General features: G+C 37.3%; 1 protein-coding gene across 1 annotated transcript in view; it reads right to left on the reverse strand.

The window, feature by feature from the left end:
* LOC134793634 (bifunctional heparan sulfate N-deacetylase/N-sulfotransferase) overlaps positions 1-22222 on the reverse strand; it is a 168421-nt gene that overhangs the window by 139329 nt on the left and 6870 nt on the right. The window lies entirely within an intron of this gene.

Below are 22222 nucleotides of genomic sequence, written 5' to 3' on the forward strand. Positions count from 1 at the left end.
TAAAATTATTAAATGTTTCGAACAGATTTGCTAAATTTGATGATTCAGATAGATAACAAATGAGTGTCTAAAAAATACTTATTCCACTTTTTCTTTTGGTTTACATTTCATAGAAGGCACTTGTGTAGGCAGTAAATAACAAAAAGTATTCACTAATTTACAGACAGAATGTGCATTTCCATTGATCCAACTATCCGGTACTTATTTGCATTTGAGCTTGTTCGATCGGATAATACAAGCAAAACTTAGTTTATCGATGCAAATACATGTGGTGCAGGCATACGGCTCACGGTGGGTATATGTGCTAGTCGGTAATCTCGTTATAGACCTGTTTCAATTTACGCCAACATCACATAATGCTAATTGTTCAATATATTATCATTATAACTATGAAAAGGAAGATAATTCTTTAAGGATTCTTTATAGAAATTTAAGTGACTCGGGGGTGCTATTTAGGGTTGCCACCCGTACTTTAATATAAAGTATTGTACTCTATTTTAGCCGTGTGTACGTTATTTTTTACGAAACACATAAAGTACGCCAAAATACTTTATTTACAACATTCATCAGTGATTAGTATTTTTTTAAGTAAAACACACATATTTTATAAATTTTCATACTTAAATTGAACAGTAAAATACTTTAGAGTATGTTTCTGAACGAAATTTTATTACATTTCGCATTTTATGGGGCCTACCTACACACATGCATGACCAACGCGAACGTTGGCAAACATAAGGGACGCAGATATATGAACGCATCGCTGCGTCCTTTTCATTTACCGACGTTGGTTGGACATGAGTTTGTGGGCCCCATTACCGCTTGGCATTTTGAAATTGACATTGACAGCTGCCACTGCCACTGTCAATAGTGTCAATAAAATTTTCGCGGTATCCCCATTCCCCAATATCTGTCGTTTTTCTGTCTTGTCTCTTGTGTTGTGTGTGATTCTGCGCTAAACTTTTGTTGAGAATAAGTTTTAAAACAGTGTTAAAAGGTGTTTTGACTGTTAGATTCCTTAAATTTAAAATGGAAAGTGACTTAAGTGACGAAGAATACGAAGATGGGACTGTTCGCGTGGTAAAAAAACGTAAAGTAGAAAAACGTGCACAAAAATATAAATTTCAATGGGAAGCCGATTTCCCTTGGCTAAAGAAGGATGAAACTAACGATTTTAATGCAAAATGCACAGCGTGTGGTGTTGTTATTGTTATCGGAACAGGTGGCGTAGGTCAGGTGAGCATTAATTTTTTTGGTACCTATTCTATTACCCTTCACTGGCTACACTACATAGATTACCTAGTTTACCTATTTGGATTAATGAAATGAAGCCTTTTAACTGGTTTTTTATTGAAGAATTTGAATACATTAATTTTTAAGCCATGTGCCAAAAATAATATTTTTCATACTACATATTAACATATTATATAATTTATGTAGTACAGTCGGCTCCATAAATATAGGTACAGATGGAACATAAATATGTAAACAGTTACACCTTATTGTCAATGTAATAAGGGTGTAACCATATTTATGACTGTTTATATATTTATAGATGTGACCGTCTGACCGTACCTAGTACCTACACACACTTCAAAGACAGGTATACAATTCCGATTAATATACAGTTTCATTCACGGTTAGTTGTTTGGTCAAGTTACTGGTGCATGTTTTAACTCTAACAGTCTTAACTTAACTAACTATACTGTATTGTTTGAGTGTTTTTGTGCATACTAAAATTACTAAACTAACTTACTGCCATGGTGTGTCTGTGACTCTGTTCAATTTTGTGTTAGTAAGAATAATGTAGTACATAAATATGTACTTGTATCATACATACTTGTCTTGTTTTATTGAGGGCCTGAGAGGGTGGACTGGTGAAGGGTGAAGGTGGAGGTAACATAGTTTGTTTTTTTTTATTTCCAGATAAAGCAACATGAGAATACTAATACACACAAAAAAAGAATGGAAATTAAAAAAACATCTGGGCTCTTAAGTAAATTCCTGACAACTCCATCTACATCTAACACTGCATGTCTCAACAATAACACTGAGAATGTTTCAGCGGCTGAGCTTGCCTTGACATATCATGCTATAAAACATAATCTTTCATACAACAGTATGGATTGTCTAGTGAAATTAAATAAAATTATCTACGTTGACTCAAGCACAGCCACCAGCATACGGTTAGGCCGAACAAAAATGGAAGCTTTAGTGACTGAGGTGTTGGGGCCATATTCTCTTCAGGGTGTTGTGGATGATTTAAAAAATGAAGACCAGTACTTCAGCCTTCAAACAGATGCCTCTAATAAAAAAAATATTAAGCTTTTTCCACTTGTTGTGCAATATTTTTCTGCAAAGAATGGTCTTCAAACTAAGTTGCTGGATTTCTATGAAAATAGTAATGAAAGTGCAGATGGCATGTTTAGTTCTATAAAGGAGTCATTAGAAAACCTGGATTTGACTTTTGAGAATGTTTCTGGATTTAGTGCTGATAACACAAATGCAAACTTTGGTGCTCGACATTCTTTATTTACTAATATTAGAGAGGAGGTCCCTGATGTATTAAAAGGCAATTGCCATGCACATATTATTCACAACTGTGTAAAGCGTGCCATGGATTTCCTGTCTTATGATATAGAAAACGTGATTTTAAAAATCTACAGTCACTTTGCTCATTCAGCAGTTAGGAGAGAAGACTTAAAAAAAATTGTTGAAGCTGCTGATGGTAATTTCCACGAACTGAAACGCCATGTAGGAACACGCTGGCTTTCACTCTTGCCTTGTGTGGATACAGTTCTAAAAAACTGGGCACCAATAAGGAATTATTTTATTAGTCTAGGTGAAGATTGCCCAATAATAATGCAAAATTTATTATTATTGAATGAAGATAAAGATTTAATAGAAGTGTATTTAAATTTCTGTAGCCATGTATTAAATGTATTTTGTAAAACTGTGAAGAGCTTAGAGGATGATTCTATCACAGTATTGGATGTTTTTAACATAATGACAAATATTAAAAAAGATTTACTGAAAAGAAAAGAAGATAAATTTTATGGGTTTATAACAATGCAGAAAATAGAATTACTTGAGCAATCTTCACAGGGCCTAAAAAATAAAATTTTAAAAAACTTTGATCTATTTATAGAAAAAGCTGTAAGTTACTTAGAAAAATGGTTCAACTTTAAACCTGATAACTGGCTAGCTATTATAAGTCATTTTGACTTAAATTCTGCATTATCATTTCAAGAGATCTTAAAAATTACTGAAATGTTGAATATGCAATCTAAATTGGATATAGATTGCCTTTACACAGAAGTAAACCTTCTAAATGATGTGAGGGAAAAGATATACAACAGCAGTTTTAAAGAATCCTGCACAGCTAAAAAATGGGAATCAATATTTTCCCAGGAAACCTTGTTTCCCAATATATTTAAAGGCTGCTATTTAACTGATCACCAGATTTAGTAAAATTTAATACCAAAAAAATCTAATTTACCACCCTAAAATAATAAATGATCACCAAAATTATAACACCATTTTAATGTGAAATGATTACCAATTTTATTACATTTTACTATCCTATTAAAGGAAATGACACCAAACTAATCATTATTAACCCAAAAATAGTGAATGATTACCAAATTTCAGACCCCATTTTAATGTGAAATGATAACCAAATTTTTACATCTTCCTATCCTATTAAAGAAAATGACACCAAAATAATCATTGTAAACCCAAAAATAGTAAATTACCGCCAAAATTAGAACTCCATTTTAATGTAAAATTATAACCAAATTTTTAAATCTTGCTATCCTATTAAAGCAAATTACTCCAAAATAATAATTGTAAACCCAAAAATAGTAAATAACCACCAAAATTGTAACCACATCTTAATTAAAAATGTGCAAATATTTAATATATATAGTTATCCTATTAAATTGATTAATCCATTTTTTCAACTTTTTCTAGTAGCATTTTATTTCTGTAACAGTCGCAGTTCTAACTTAACCTAACCCACTTATCTAGTAGCATTTCGTTTCTGTAAGGGTCGCAGTTCAAACCCACTTTTCTAGTAGCATTTCTTTCTGCAAGGGTCGCAGTTCAAACCTAACATAACCCACTTTTCTAGTAGCATTTCGTTTCTGTATGGGTCGCAGTTCAAACCTAAACTAACCCACTTTTCTAGTAGCATTTCGTTTCTGAAAGGGTCGCAGTTCAAACCTAACCTAACCCACTTTATTAGCAGCATTTCGTTTATATAAGGGTCGCAGTTCTAACCTAACCTAACCCACTTTTCTCGTAGCATTTCGGTTCTGTGAGGATCGCAGTTCTAACCTAACCTAACCCACTTTTATAGTAGCATTTCGTTTCTGTAAAGGTCGCAGTTCAAATCTAACCTAACCTACTTTTCTAGTACCATTTCGTTCCTGTAAGGGTTGCAGTGCTAACCTAACCTAACCCACTTAACTGATAGCAGTTTAACCTACTTTTCTAGTAGCATAACGAAATGCTACTAGAAAGTAGGTTAGGTTAGGTAGGTATGCGGTGCGAGGTACAGGGGGTTGAGCGGGAGGGGCTAGTAATTTTGGCATCAGTTTACTTTATTTGGTAATATGTATACATTTTTTGGTAATCATAGTGGTTTATTTAGGTGAAAATATCGCATTAATGTGGTCTTCAAGATTTGGTGATCATTAATGATTTTTGGTGATCATTCAATATATTTGGTATTTGAATACAATTTGAAGTGCAGTCGTAATTAAAACGGTGGTACTTTTGTATTTTTAGGCCTTATTTTTTTGGTGTTCAGTAATTTTTTTTGGTAAGCATGATTTTTTTATTTAGGGTACCAAAGTATTTTTTGGTGGTCATTATATTTGTAGCCATATTTAAAGTGATCTCACGTTTACTGTCCGTTCCCGCCACTTCAGCATTTACAGAAAGGGTGTTTTCCGTAATGAATGCGAAGTGGCGGGACGACAGAAACAAAGCTTCAATGAAGCTGATTCGAAACGAATTATTAGTGTACCTAAACCTCTGTTTACCCTGTTTAGACGCAATAAATATTTTTAAAACTGATAAAAAATTGTTAGACAGCGCCAAGTCGAACAAAAAGTATGTATTTAAAAAAATAAAATAAAATACTTTATTTTTATGGTGTGTACTTTTTATTTTTTGAATTAAGATGAGAACTACTCTATTTGCTTAGTAAAAAGGTGGCAACCCTAGTGCTATTTCACTTATAGGTATCGTATAGCAGAAACGAGTATCTGTTTTTCCAAGAATTTTAAGACTGCAATCTTGTTAAGTTTTGTTGTACCACCCACATTATTTACAGGATGTTAAGCCGAATTATGTTCAACAGAAATAGCAGACTTCTATGGCAGCAAACACGTTGAAAGCCTTTGGAATAAAGGCGAGATCGGCGAGGCAACGCCGTCTTTACCATCGTCAAGGCATGCTTCTGCACGGCGGGTTGACAGGCACATTAGGTACTAGAAAACAAGGAGAAACGTGAATATAAACATCTCAGGACTATTCCCCCAAAACTTAAACTTTAACAATCTGAAAATAAGGACCGTGATTTACCATTTATTTCTTCGGTAAAACTTAAGAAAATTGCATTTTGATTCAACTCAAGGCGAACTTTGCTATATCTAAGCTATAAGAAAGTAGAGGTGAGACACGTAGACTGAAATTAATTTTCTTGCAAAATGAGAGTAACTTGTGAGACTACGAAACGATTAATTAAGTAAGCAGGTGCAGCAACGACGTTCATTTTGTAATGGAATAATAAAATCAAGAATAATCTTGATACTATACGAGTGAGCACTTATAAACGAAGTCTTAACACTGAACAAATATAAGAAAATACGAACATACGCTTCGATTCAAGTAGACAATGAGAATTGAACAGACGCCTATTAAGCTTTTTAACAGCAACAATGGGGCTCATTGTTAGAGTACGAGCATATATGGCGAGAACTCATTAACGCGAGGCTGGCAGCTTTGCAGGCTGATGCCACTATCCAGGTCTAAACGTAAGGTAATTTAGCGCTGTTGGGTCATAGCCGTTTGTGGCCGCTGATACCATCTCCCTCTCCCGCCAATTACCGAGCCAACGGGCAACTATCAAAAATGTTCAACCTAACCAAAAAACACGGAGTTAACCTCTGATATGGATGACACGGAAAGTCGACAAACATATCGTAAGTTTCGACGATCCCAGAGGAGAAGATCACATTACAACTGAAATAAAACTTAGATGAAGTTATTTATTCCCCTGTACGAGTAGTAATGTAACTTTTTCAAAATAGGTATAGTCAGACCAAGAATAGTTTGCAGCGGATTTGATAGCCCACGCAGGGCAAGTGTTATTTTAAAAGTCAAACTTCTATGAAATTATCACGTATAAATGACACTTGCACTGCGTGGGCTATCAAATCCGCTGCAGACTTTTTTTGGTCCGACTCTAGTTAATATCTCAATTCTCAGGACTTGTTCATACATAAACCAAGTGGAAATTTAGGCAGACATATGCACTTTATTAATTACAGGTCAAAACGCGTGTTTGCAATATTAACCACGAGCGTTTACGTAACTATTACTCGTGTTTACTTGGTTAAACATAACAAATTCGCTTTGTTACGCACTCGCCGCCCTAATAAGTTATCTAGTTACCTTTGTCAGGGATAAATAGTATATTGCACGGCAAACAATTATATCCCTCTACCTCGTTGCGTAAGATCAGGGCCTGAATGTTGCACGAGCTCACTGTGTTTTATGTCTTCAATTAGTATAGGTATTCCCGTACATTCTTCTGCGATTTTCCTCTACCAAAAGGTTTTGTAAGTAAAACACAATATGTGACGTTCCACAGAAAAAGGTACCTTATGTCGGCTGGCGCTTACGTCGCATAGCGCCGCAATAATATTGGAGCGACGTTAATAATAGCGTAAGCGCCAACCGCCATAAGGTACCTTTACCCGTGGGACGTCACATATAAAGAAGTATCTATAGAACTAGAAGCTTAGCTACCCAATTAAACACAAACAAGTGAATTACGACGTTGTTTTAATTTATGAAATAATCCAATTTAATCGAAACTAGACATGTTTATAAGTCGACAACTTTCTTGTTACGACTAGCACTGCCGAGGAAGGAAATTGTTATTCACGGGAATGGTTATTGAAACTGAAAATGTAATATTCATACCTTAGATTGTTCCAAATTGGGTGCGAATTTAGTTTTCGTTCCCGGAGCGCTCTTTCACGTTAAAGGAGTTACGAAATACAAGATAAGGGAAAATTAATTATAAATAAATTTGAATTAATCTCATTTGTAGATATTTAAGAATTGCGGTATTTTATATCTTTAAATAGAAACCGATCAACTGGATATCCGACTCATTCAAAGGACTATTAGGCAATCTTACTTCATTGAGCTTTATAAAAATAAATAATATGAATATTATGTCGATGTACGTATTTTATAAGGCGTTTTGCATACAGCTGTGGCATTTGTGTATAAATGAAAATTGAAATCAATTTCCATATGCGAGTGCGAGGTGCCAAAGAAGTTATTGTGGCATTGTTATGCATTCATCTGATACGGCGAGATTGTCCTCAGAGCACATTGTAAACACAATAGTTACGGTTAGGCACCGGCTCGAGCCATTATAAGACGAGTCACATTAATTCAGAAGGTGGAACAATTGCGGTGGGCAGCTTCGTTAGACCGCAAGCGACACGTGTAATAAGATAAAGTAACGCCGCCCGGCGCCGAGCCGTGCCCTGCTAGAACAAAGGTCTTCCGACGTCGTCGCCTCACAATACCTATGTGTACGTTCACCGCACTGTTCTCGCCTCGCCCACTCCTTTCCACACTCTATTGTGCTTTAAGTATTATAGAAATGCTCGGTCCATTTATATCAAAAATCGATCTGTATGACTGGCCCGTTGAGTGCCGAGCGCAACCACAGCACAGACAATGCGACCTCACCAACCGAATCACCAAAACTAACGCAAGCCCTAATGAAAACACAAGCTTATCCTGAAACCCAAAAAAACATTTTCAACGAATCAAAGGAAAATCGTAAGTCCCGCTCACATTAACTTCACTGCTGTTAAAATAAAGACGACTTTCTCCAAAGTTGAAAAAGGGGCGGCTGAAAACCAAGCCCTGAGGAGATTTCGTGCCAAATATTTATTTAAATGATGTCGCCGCCTAAGGATCGGAATAAAATATCAGCAGAACCCTCCATTTCAATTTTAGCCGTTATCACGCTGCGGCTAATGGCTCCTTCGGCGCATTCGCCATCCAGAGAAAGGTACGCCTCCTAATAAATATGGATATAAATTGGAGCTCTTACCTTACACCAACAATACAAATTGACTATAAAGATTTATCTAAAACTCTTAATTACGGTTTAACACAAAATCTGTGGGACTGAGGTTGAGGCAATTGAGGAAATATCTTGTTGCTAATTAGCTACAAAAGCATGTTCCAGCGGCCGACACGCGGGTCGACTTCGGAACGCGGCACCGGCTCCTCGGGCTATAAGCTTATTCTTGAGCTTTATTCGAAAATGCGCCGCACAAGTATCGATGTTAGATTGAAATGAATAATTATCGTATATTTGCGTTCCATTATTCCATTCCAGCCTATACTTGCTATATGTGGAAGAATTTGAATTGTATGGTTTCAACAGCTGAATGCAGTCTTCTGTTTTTCAAGATTAAAATCAAAATTGTAAATTGCAATAAATTGCGTAAAAAAAAAATTTACTCACCTTCCTCCAGTTCCTCTTTTCATTATATATAATATTACCTGATACATAAGAAGTACATATATGTATAAATGTTTTACTTTATAGGCCATTAAAAATAAACAGCGGAAATACTCCATAATGTTCTAATGTTCGGGTAATAAGCAGACTGAAAAAAATTTTACTTAAAGAAACTGAAGCCTTTTTTTATCTATCATCAGGCATGATGTTCCTGATAGTCATCTATCAATTGAAAATCTAGATTGGTACGCGAAAAAACAATAACAAGCCAGGGCTTGTAGCTCCGCAGGCTCTGGCGGTGTTAATATAGGGGTGCATTATACGCGGTGCATTCAAGGTAAAGGGGTATGCGTAATTGTCGACCACAAGCCACAAGAGGCATGCATCCAGCGCTCACGGCTTATCTCAAACATGGCGCCCGGCGGCGCAGGACGCACGGTCACACATTTGCAGCACACATCATCGACTCCGCAACATATGCCCAAGCTTACGGAGGGCGGGTGTGTTCAAAGATCGTCAAAACTAATTTAACTATTACCTCCATATCCGTAAGAACTATGAGCAAACGGAGAGGGCATTTATACTGGTTTGCCTGGAGGTTCGACTCCCTTGCGCTCTGTATGCTAACTATTCAAATAACATCTCCTATCTTCCGCAATAGCAACCTACCTGTGGAAAGGTGAATAGCTATCCCAACGCGGAAATAGAGAATAAACCGATAGTGGACAATAAAAGACGTGACTGAACAGAGAATACTAGGAGTTTATTAAAAAATACGAACGAAATCGTATTGGTTTTAGAGCTGCACTAACCACAAGAAAACTTGTGCTGTATAAAGCAGGCAGAAAACGTATGCCCGAACAAACTCCACTGGACCTCGAGAGCCAATTAAATATCAAACGAAATTTGCTTTAGTTACAATATTTCCCGAGCATGGCTGATATTGGATACTTCATAACTTGTTGTAGTTAGTAAACCAATGTTTTTTGCATCCAGGATTTTATGAATATTAACTAAAAGTACAAACCGCGAAGTCTGGACACTCACTACACTATATAGTATATACCTAATAGTAAACAATCAATTGTCCATTATTTCTAATAACGATCTTCTTAAATCCATGTAGTTAACACTAAATCAATTATTTTGTTATGATATAATATTATTTTAATTATTTACAGATACAGAATTTTTACATTTCGGAAAAATTATGATCATTTTCTGAGATGGTTATTTTTCAATTCTGTAACTATACCCTAAAACCAAACTTTCATGCTACAAAAAAACGTTGAATCGCTGAAGTAACAAGGTGACGTAGAGGCGACCTGTTTGGGCCATCAATTATACGGCCGTTACTGTACAGGAGGCGTCAACCGATGTCCATTACGATGAAACATGTAGGCCTAATTAATGGACTCAGTCTATTATGGCGGCGTGTGACCACCACGCGTCTACATGTACCGCATTGTTTCCCAAGAACGTGTAATAGGTATAAATGGGGTGAGATAAATGATGGCTACTAATGTATTTAACATTGAACTAGTAATTTAAAGGTTAATTTATTAAATTTAACAAAAGCGGGTGAATAAAATTAAATCAAGTGAATGTTATAAGTTTATGATACTTCCATGTTAATAGTTGTTTGTACTAAAATGGCTCCTGTAAGTTCTCGAAATTCTGTTGTTATTTAATTAGCTGTTGAATCTCCTTAAATAAATAAATAATATAAAATGGTAATAACCGGATAATTATGTTAATAGGTTATTATTAAACCTGACATCAGTTAACGTAACAATTAATAATTCTACTATTAGGTTTTAAAATGGTTTATGCTGGAGAAATACCCTCAAGTTGACATCAACATCTTCTAGCCGCGCGAGTTTTTCGAACTACCCGCACTTGGTCTTGTTTATCAGTTTGAACGTTTTGCGCACTAGGGATGTTACTCTGTCGACACACAACACTAACGATATTCGATTTATCGACTGTCGATATTCGTTTCCGCTTACATTTGCTAATGACTGGATTCCATGTGGATGAGATCTTAAAACCCTCGTCCCGATTAAAATTGCAATGTTTTTTGATTTCAATGGCTTCCCGCACTTTTCTAATGGCGATCCGTGGAAAGGATTTTAGGGTTATGCAGCTCAATCCAGTGGTTTGGTCCTGACTCCAGCAAATGCTCAGCCACGGCAGACTTGTTCACCTGACGATTTTTGACAGCTGCGATATGTTCCTTAACTCTTTCTGCTATGGTGCGCTTAGTTTCTCCGATATAGGAACTACCACAACTGCAATCTATTTTATAAACGCCAGGTGACTGGAACGGAATAACGCCCTTCGGTGACCTTAGGCTCCCTGCAACTTTGGATAAAGGAGTGTACACTGTCTTTATAGAGTACTTTCCAAGTACTGTGCCAACTTTATCCGTTACCCCTTTTACATACGGCAAAAATGCCGGCTGTCTGGAGACATCAGGACGTTTCCCTCTTGCCTTTCGTCTGGGTTGCCACTTTTTTACCTTGTACCCGTTCCTCCTTAGTACCTCCTGAATATGAGACATCTCACTCTTTAAATATTCAGGGTCACACAAATTATGTGCTCTGTTTTCTAGCGAGGTAACCACCGATTGTAAGTGACGGTGGTGAGAAAGGGCGTTCAAATACCTGTCAGTGTGCGTAGGTTTTCTATAAACAGTATGAGTTAGGGTTCCGTCTACTCGACCAATCACTTTCACGTCCAAAAACGGCAAACTGCGCTGTGATTCTAATTCATACGTGAACTTCGTCTTCGGATGAATTGAATTTAGATATCGGAGTAGTTGCTCCACCTCCTGCTTCCCACCCTTCATAATATAGAAAACATCATCCACATATCGCTTCCACAACTTCACTGCCCAAGGCTGCAGGTTTATACTGGCTTCGATATGCTCCATCCAGATATTTGCCAAAACCGGTGCTACAGGGCTACCCATGGCTACCCCATCAATCTGGAGGTAATGCTTTCCACTATACAAAAAGTAACTTCCTTCCAAGCAGTTTCTCAGCAGCACCATTACTACAGGGATTAAGTCCCGTTGTGTAGTTTGATAATGTTTAATAATCGTGAAAGTTTAAATCAGTGAAATACCCTCGATATTACCTATTCTATGTCATAGTTACCAAACTGCTATATAGTTTGAAAGTTAGATTAAGTTAGAGATCTATATTTACTCATCTCGACATCTATACAAGTTTGCATGATTTTATCCGTTCAACGTGAGATACATATCACTTATTTAACTAACTTCGATTCAGTGTCAGACTGTGTGGCTTGTCAAACTTGCCGAGAGATAAGTTTAAGGACAAAGTTAATTGGAGTCGAGTCGCTCCACACAAAAGTAAGGTTCACACACAGAGGAACTGTGACGTCTCCGGTAACTCTGAGCCTGAAAACGTTTTGTTACACGCTAGGCTGCCAACGGCAGCGGTTTGCAGATATGACCATTTTTCCGCATTGCTTGCCGAATCAAACGCTCCGGTAAACTAGTGTAACTTTGGTCTTAAGATGCGCTACAACTGTATGTAATCCTAGAGCGCACTTATGCTGGTTCCATTCATCGCCCGCCTTATCTACGATTAGTCTGCGATTAAAATAACACCCATGGCATATGTCGCAATCGCAGTTGGCTGCGGCTGTAGTCGTTTTATTGCTCGCGATCCATCTTATCGGCCGCACCGGGAACCGCTCGTATGCAGGTAATCGTTCAAGTAACGTCGCGTAAACGGGGTGACATTTTATTGCATTTGGCGCAGATTTTATTTATATTGGCTGCGGGTGAATAGTTCGGATATTGACGTTTTCGAATCATGTCACGTTTAAGCGGAATTGCATTAGGCAGATCAGCAGAAATACCGATAAAATCCGGGAAAGCGATAAGTTGGTTTATAACTACCGGGAATGAGGGACCCTAATCGATTTTAAAATTAAAACGTATTTCAATAAAGTGAATTAAGTACCTAATAAAAATGTTGATATCGGGTTTTATTACCTTCTGAATAAAAATGTTTTTTTTTTTAATATATGTCCATTTTTATAAAAAAAATAATAGTGCATCCGTTATTATTTTATACTCCCGAGCTCTGAAGGACGCGTTGAGGTTAAAGGGCACGGCATTTGGCATTTGCCCCTAGACGGCAAAGGTTCATGCGACACTTTCAAATTTCGTTGTGTCCATTAGACTACAACGTTCGCATTATATCAGGCGAACCACATGCTAATTTAATACCATTGCGTTCAAAAATATGTATTAGTAAACTGACTAGCAGCTATTCCGTATCGATGCTAAATGTAAATTAACCGACAAGCATAGCGTGTCGTTGCGTTATGAATCATGCGGCCAGTTGGTCGGCTGATTGAAGACGACAAGGGCAGGGGCATTCGTGCGGTGTGGGGTGTTTAGGCGACGAGGCAGTCAGGTGGCGAGCCGGCCGGGCCAGCCGGCACCTGAGCCCCGCCGACACGCGGTGCTTTCCTAATGGCCTGTCGCGCGTCCATCCTCACCCGTGATTGATCGACACGCCCTCGCGATATGCACACATCCTTACACACCATATAGTGAACACTCCTCGTGTACCTATCACACGTAATCCATCACAAATTTCAAAGCCATTACGGGTGCGATAGTAGGTTAAACATTTGCGTGAACTGCTTTTACGTGCGATCGATAACAGTAAAAACAATTTTGGGAATGCGGGAACAAAACATGAAATACTGCAATGAAGTCGTTACAGTTAATGCAGACATTATTAAAGTAGAAATATTTGCAATGCTTACAAAAGGGTGAAGATATTAATATTAAGCTTAATCTAAGTTTCTACTAAATCAGTAGATTTATTAATATAATAAGTGTGATTTCATAATGTAGCAACCCAGAGACGGTTAAATAAAATCGCAAACAAGAATGATATTCATGCGCAAATGAAGCCATTCAGAAATGCGCCGTTACATCACGCGTTGTTTTCGCTCAATATAATTATTTAATTCAGAGTGATTTGACATTTCATTAGATGAATTCACTTTAGTAGGTAGGTGCCTATGAAAAACATTAACTTCGTAACAATATAAATGAGAGCAAGGTAACTGAACTGAACCTGTCGAGGGCAAGCGATCGTTCATCAACAATTTCACTGTCATCTACAATATTTTCGGGAGGCACAAAACATTTAGCCAATTCAGCGAACAGAGGGCAACCGTGATAATAGAGTCTGACGGCGGGAAGGCACTGAGCGCAAACATAAGGCATTAGCGTATTGTTAGCGGCTTCTCAGGCGTATCCTCCATTTTTGCCTGTTTTGTTAGGAGGCTTCGAGTAGGGAGTGCTTGAAAATAAATGACGTTCGGAGGATAAAAAAGTAAAATGGGCCTTCAACTACAATAGGAGCTTTGCCGCTCTCATAACTCTCATGCATAGACTGTCACCGAACGAAGTTCGATAAACATTGTTTACATAAATATAAGGTACTAGTGCTCGACATGCTAAGGCCCAATAGATGACACCTTGCTGTCACCTCTATTGACAATGACTTAAGTTTTAAGATGACATGTACTGGGACCGCGTCGAGCACCAGTACGTTTACCTTACTAACATATTAGAGGACAATTTGTGAAACACGGATAATTTGCTTACATAGTTGAACGATGCAACATATTTTACACGAGTTGTTTAAGTATAACGAATAGTTTGAATCGATAATTTACGGGGGTAAACAAGGTCAGTAAGCAAACACGGCGATATCCTAACCTAGGATACGCTAACCACAAATTCACTATAAATAAATGGTAAAAATAGCAAACAATTATATAATAATATTATTAAAAACATTTTCATTTCCAGTATCAAAGCCACACGTAATAAATTGCATTGAAATGGAATATAAACCAAGAAAATCCTATCATTTTGTATGCAGCGGCGCGCGTCCAGGTCACGCTGGAGCAACAGTGCGGTTCTCCAAGGCGTCTGTCTACTTATGAACGCATCTCTGAATATTGCGATCCCTATCTCGAAGTACCTACAAAGTTTTAGCACCTACATTACGATATAAGTGCGAAAAGTAGGAAATTCACAACGAGTGGCGATAAATTGAAACACGACCCAAGGGACTGTTTTAAATCGACACGAGTTGCCTTTTCGCACGTGTATTGTACAACGTTTTTAAGTACATATTATGGCCCTTTAAATTTTTGACATAGGTACGTATTGTCCTTAATCCCACTCTAGGGCGGTGAAGTAGCACCATATGTACTGTAAATAACAATTTTAGTAGGTCATGGGTAGCGCTTTACGCAGATCGTTTTTTTTTCTGGGTACCCATTGAAATGTTTAAAACTAATTCAGAATTTCAATTAGTGTGGTTTATTTTTTAAAGTTCCATGTCCGAAGGAAGGGTGACAATCGGAAGCCTACCCTAGTACCATGTTTAGTAAGTTTTATGTATCTTCCCCGATTAGGTACTCGAGAGAGAACTCGAAGAATTGATTTCTATGGAGTCAATTTAATTAATTTTTTGACAGGTCCATTAATTTTATGACAATTTTGTTGTTACTCTGTGTACTGTTGGACTTATACCGATGTCCAATAGAAGTGTCCGGTAAGTCTTAGCTTAGAGTTAGCGCTCAATGAGGTCGCGTGCGACACCAATCGTCTAGCGCCAGTGGTGAGCCATTCTCCACGGAACAAAGCTACCCTGATCTAATCAACGCAACAATACCTCGGATAACTCCACAATTGAGCCGGAAAATAGCGGCACCAACACACCAGATATTTTAAATTACAAACAATATTACACGGCGCGGATACAAACGACTCCATTGTAGGCCGTGTGCGCTCGACAGCTGTTTCAGATAACGTGTGACCTCCGCTGAATAAAGAGTCCGGACAATTACAGTGACGCCGCGTGCACTCACTTATCAACGCTGATTTGATAAACAAATAAAAGCTTGTAATAATTGGGGCGCCGACGGAAAATACATGAAACATTGTTTGAAAGAAAATTCGGACGCTATTTGCTTTACAGCGGAAAGGTAATTTAAAATTCATCTTTTTGTTAATTATAGCAGCGTTCAGAACGTGAGTTGTAGTTGAATTGTATGTTATGTGTTTTTTGATTAGTCTGTGTCTATGGAATCTGATAACAGGCATAAATCATTATTTATAATTACCTATTTAATTTATGTCGAAATAGGTAAGATAAACTGAATTGAATAAATTAGCCACGTTAAAAAAATTGTACAGGTATTTGTTTTCTCATTAGAACTAATGTGGAAAACAACTGTTCCTATATTATGTGCGCTATTACATTAATAGCATTACATCCCGTTTAGAACAGCCTGTTGAATCTATTACCTAAGTGAGCAAGTAAGAACACTTGTAAAACGTCGAACATACTAATGATGGCACTCAACCGACAACTGCGGGAAGTAACTGTCACAACGGCAAGCATTACGGGAATACGGGAACGACCACACCGCGAATCTAATAAATACAGATTGTATAGGACAACTTAGCACTTTCACTGCTGTAGATTTTATGATATCACTTAATACTGGATTATTGGAACGTAGAATAGGAACAATTTCTACTACTGGGAAGATATTGAAAAGGCCAAAAAAGTTTGATATAAGGAATGATTCTCAAAATATTGTCACATTATACGATTTCAAGCGAACGTGGTCGTTAACACTATAAATAGTATTGAATATGGGGTATTTGCCATGTATTGTTTTTATGATTAGGTATGCTGCTTAAAACATCTGACACAGATGAAAAGGCCTATTATTTACCTAACTCCGTGAAGATGGCATGTACAACTTGTGCCGAAATATCGAAAGTCATAAAAACAAAAATGCTTACATGATAAATACCCCATATTCAATAGTATTTACCTGTATAGCTTTATCACATATTATTAATTAAGATTTAACGTTGATGATTACTGTTTTACTGTACTTATAGGTATTATTTCGTATAGGTAACGAATTTGAGCAACATGGTAAAAAAAAATATTGAATTAACTAAATTTAGTAATAAAATTTTTAGGACTTTTGAAGGGCCAGGTCACTCATACTTGAGGTTAACAGTAATAATTTACTACAAATATCTACAAACGCAATGTCAATACGTTCAATTTTATGAACCCCACAATTTGGATGTATAAATCCTCACCGAACGGACTACCGTCAACAGCTTGCGGCAGCATTACCCGGATGATTTGGCAGCAGTTGGCTCCGAAGACTTTATTCACGGCGTAATCGCTAGCTCAGTGTACACGGATTTAAATAATGCACGCAAAGCAATGCAACCTGTCTCTAATACAAGGACATAATGAAGATTGAGCCGGTGCAACATTACATGATTCATTGATCATATGTATTATATATGATACCGGTGAAGGAAGACATCGTGAGGAAACCTGCATACATATGTAAGAAATCCAAAGATGTATGTGAAGTCCCCAGTCCGCATTAAGCTAGCGTAGGAACTATAGCCCAAGCCCTCTCGCGCATGAGAGGAGGCCTGTGCCCAGCAGTGGGATGTATAAAGGCTGAATTGTTAAATTATTATTCTATATGATACCGGAATTGCACTAAGACTACTACTTCGATGCCGCCTTTTTGATACTTGGTACTTAGGTACAATTACAATAGCATAGTCCTAAACTTCTACAATAAGATCTCCTCACATTGAAACGGATAAATATTCCTATTTGGCACCCTAAGCCACCTATCAGAAAATAAGCTATTTTCTTTTCGTGATATATATCGCGGGCAGAATTTTCCTATTGGGCACGCCAGCCTACCAGAAAATAACCTCTTTTCTTGAAATATATCGTTGGCATTTTTAGGTTGACAGTGAACTTTTAAATAAAACGATACAGCTTAATTTTAGTGCGGAATATCCTTCTTAGCTTAATTTCTCTAAGGCTGCAAACCTTCCTTAGATTTGTCTGCAGCTGGACGTATAAGTATACATAATATATATGTAGATATATGTGAACGACTCATATCGGGCAAATGCGTTCTGCCAATGCCTTCGCCAACAAGGTCGAGCCAATAACCATGCCATTCTGGCAGTGAGCACGGTACGCAAATGACATTGTAGGTATTTGATTCAAAACTTAATAGCCAGCAAACGTTTCTATATTAAATTTTATGTATATTCTGTTCTGTACCAACATGTGTATAAAGTTCTCTCGTTCTGAGATAGCGATGCGCGATAACATAATTTTAACAGACGTGATTTAAAAAATGGCCCCCTTAAAAGTTGGGGGGACTTAACGAGGAGGCTAAATATTTTCTCAAAACTCAGTTATCCCATTTTAAGTACAAACAATGAGCCACTCGGGTCTAAAGTGTTTCCGTTTAATCGCCCTTTGAAATTGATTACGATGTGTTTACACATGGAATTGAATCTGCAAAATTGACAACGGTAAGCCAAATACAAAATGGCCTCTTAGCGTGCACAAAGAAATAGGGTATCTTCTTTCATTTATTCGCCTCGATAGCTTTGATCTCTTGGTCCTTTGAAAAACGCTACTCAAGATTCATAGAATATGCTTAAATGGTTTTCTATTTAAGTCTCACATCGAATATCTCATGGAATTTGCATTTCAAACATTCCGTCAATATTTCACTCAAAAGTTACCAATTTGATTTATTTACTACTAAATAATATCTTATTTGTTTGTGGAAATCTCAGCTATTTTTGGATGCCATAATATTTAAATAAATATTCCTGCATAAAATATCGTTTCATATCGAGATATCATCATGCGACGAGCTATCTTTGGATTTGGATCTAAATCTAAACACATAAAACCTGCAAACATAAACAATACACGTCTTTCAGCAAAATTGCTGATTCTATTAGCACATGCTTCTATAAATAACTCCATAGACGTAAACCACAATTAACATTATTACAAACGATACTAACAACAGTAACAACATAGGTATCACTTAAAGGGCCCACTGATTACCAGTCCGCCGGACGATATCGGTCTGTCAGTTGTTCGGAGCTGTCAAATTTTTGTTCTAACTGACAGGCCAATATCGTCCGGCGGCCTGTTAGTCAGTGGTCGGCTTTAGAGACGTCAATTATTTCGACTCAAACCTTACCTCAAGGTACAATTCTTTGCAGCGGTGTTAGCTATGGGTTGCTGTTAAGTTAAAAGAAATAAGAAATTGCTACGAGTTTGTACGTAAGCTAAGCGAACTTTGTTACACTACCTCCCGGAAATAAATCTATTACTAGAAATTTATTTGATTGTACAGTTACCTATTAGATTGTTGAATACGCACCACTTACGAGTACTTTCGAGCGTTAATAAATTGAAACTAATCTTATTTTTCAAGAAAGTTATTTAAGCTATTACAATTCAGGAATTAGGCACGTATATTTTACTGGTTCTCGATTTTATAACATGGAACTGAACAGTCAAAGCATTCGAGATCAATACCAGTCTGTCTTTTAAGGTATTCCGTGTACCATAACAAATAAAGGAAAACATTTTCTTTTCGCGATTTTGCGTATAATTAGGGAAAACAAATTATTGAACTTTGTAATTAAAGAAATACAGAAACTTACTTTACCCACATAGGTATTAAATGTAAGGGAAGGTAAAAAGGTGATACATTACAAAAGTAATACGGCCCTGTCAACAATTTCTGAATTGGATTACGCAATCCTCCGACATGAGCTTACGCTTCAGTGTTCAGTTGTATTCAAACAAACAGTAGAGAAGCGAACCGGACGCACCGGACGCCCAATGGCAGTGCGTTCCCATTGCACTGAGCGCAGTCGAATCTACTGGGGAAAGTGGGGACTAGGCCCTAGTCACTATATAGAGGCGTATTCTGATGATGACAACAGGTTATTAATTTGATTTGGGTTTGTAATCACAACAAATGCAGATCAAATTCATGACCTGTTATCAGAATACGTCTCTAGGTGTACACTGTACAGTGTACACACCCTACCTCACCAGACCTGTCCCCTAATCACTAGGCCCTAGTTACCCTAGTGACTAGGGTAACTGTGACCACGAAATGCGTAACAACTTGGAATAATCGAAGAAGGCCATTTTTGGTGACGTCCTTGTTGAATGTTGTGATGCCAGAAATGTTATGTAGGCATTTTAATTATCGAAATACGTGTCTATCAGATAGGTACAAGATATTTTGTTGACTAGAAGGGTGAATGACATTGTGACATATTATATTTTAATCATGGCGACGGCAGCTGTTCATGCCAATGAGAACTGGCAAACATCCCATACAAGATTTTTAACGAACTTCAATGACTCAATAACTTCGATGAACATTGAACAATCTCTTAGCAAATTATGAAATCCTATTGAATAATGTAATATATTACATATATAGTTTGGGAGCACTTAGGCCGTGGTCTCCGTTTGGCGCCGAAGGCTGCTTATACCTTTGCTAGGTATAAGCAGCCTTCGGCACGTTTTATGGAAAGCTTCAAAATTACGATGTACACAGTATGACGGTGTCAATGTCAACCGAAGACCAAGGTTAGGCCTTGGTTTACAACATAAAATGGCCTGGAGGTTCGACTCGCCTGAACTCGATTAATTGTAATATCAACAATGAAATGACCGAACGCATGCGACAACCGTGTAAGATAAAGCGTCCGTTGTCTGAACAAAGCGTCCGATTAAATCAGCGCGTCCATCGATCGTCGTTGCAGAACAAATCTATTTAAAGTAAACAACCATTAACTAAACATACCAGCCGGACTCATCCTATGGTCATCACTCAAATACCTACATAAAAAACTTGTCAACAACAACAACAACAACAACGACAACAACGTTGCAACGTTGTTGTTGCTACAACAACATTGTAGCATAAGATAGAATAGAATAGTATTTATTCGTAAGCACAAACAATCGAGACAATACATAATAAAAAAGAAAACACAAAAAAAGATTAAAGTGCCACGAAATGGCCCCATCTCAGCATGTTGCTGGTGGCTTCCAGCGCTGATCTTCCGATGAGATAGGTTTAAGAGGTGTCACGGTGAGTTTTCCTAGCCCGGCTGGGGCTTTGCCCAGGGGAAACTCACGGACAATTAAGGTTACTAAATTAACCAATCTAAATCTTAACCAAAAACTCAAGCAGGTGCTTACACTTATTTCCATCAACTATTCAGGGGTTTCTAAAGGATGTCAAAATGAAATGTTAGTTTTGTGACACATAATTTATTTCTATTCTCACACTGAGGAAGTTGTTCTACAAGTAAATCATTTATTAAGCTAGCATTAAGCACCTTATTCTATAATGTCAGACGATAGAGCCGGGTCGTGCCAAAAATGGTTCTACAATGATTTACAAGCAGACCTATCTAAATTTGTTAGTACCTAATTTATCATTTGCCATCACATACGATTTAATAAATTCTCTAACTTTAAATTTGGAAAAAGCTTCTAGGATGGAAGGAAAGCGTACACCAACCTCATAATATTGCACCGCGGAGCACCACAGAAAGCCTAAGGCCTCAGCTTGAAGGTGTCGTCTCCTCCACCCAGCAGAAAAGCGAAATTATCATGGCGAACAGCTCACCATACGCACTTGCAGTTTGATGGATATGGACGGACTTCCATACTCCGAAATAACAGCAACATAACAGTAGCGTGACATAACATAACATAACATAACATAACATAACATAACACCCAGTCAGCTGAAAGAAACATTTCAACATTAACAACTAGAAACATGTGGTATCTTAACCTTTCAAGGGACATTATTATATTCTGAGTTTCTTACCAGCTGGAAATTCCTAGAGTGGATTCATCTCACAGCTCTAACTATCCCATCCCACCACATTGTTTCGCCAGCAGACTGGAAACAAAACGAATGGTCAAATAAGCAGGGACAAAGATTCAACAAGGAGTCAAACCTGAAGACAATTATATATTATCATATTCTACTTACTGTCTGTGGCAAAATAACTTCGGCATGAGCTTCCTAGCTCATGGATGCAGCGGCTGCTGCCTAACCAAGACTCGGATCGATGCTACCAGAGCATGATGTATTTAGCTTCACTTTCTAAATTAAAAGATGCCCATCCAGGGCAAAAGCCAACCAGGAAATGATCTCAACCTAACTGTCCCTGGGATAACACAATCAAAATAACAGTAACTAATGAAATTCTTGGAATAATTTTTGTATGTAAGTCCAACATATAGAAATAAATCATATTTAATTATCTAAACATATTTCCACCTTTTTTGTATTTAAAAATTAAGTTTTGATTTAAATATTTAATAAATACTATTCCATCAATTTAGGATTTAATTTGAAGTAGCAACACCATCAGATTTAATTAGTTTCTAATTGGCCAAATGGTTGTCATTTGTTTTGTTGCTA

The sequence above is a fragment of the Cydia splendana genome, chromosome 9, assembly GCF_910591565.1.
Source record: "Cydia splendana chromosome 9, ilCydSple1.2, whole genome shotgun sequence".
Classification (NCBI taxonomy): Eukaryota; Metazoa; Arthropoda; class Insecta; order Lepidoptera; family Tortricidae; genus Cydia; species Cydia splendana.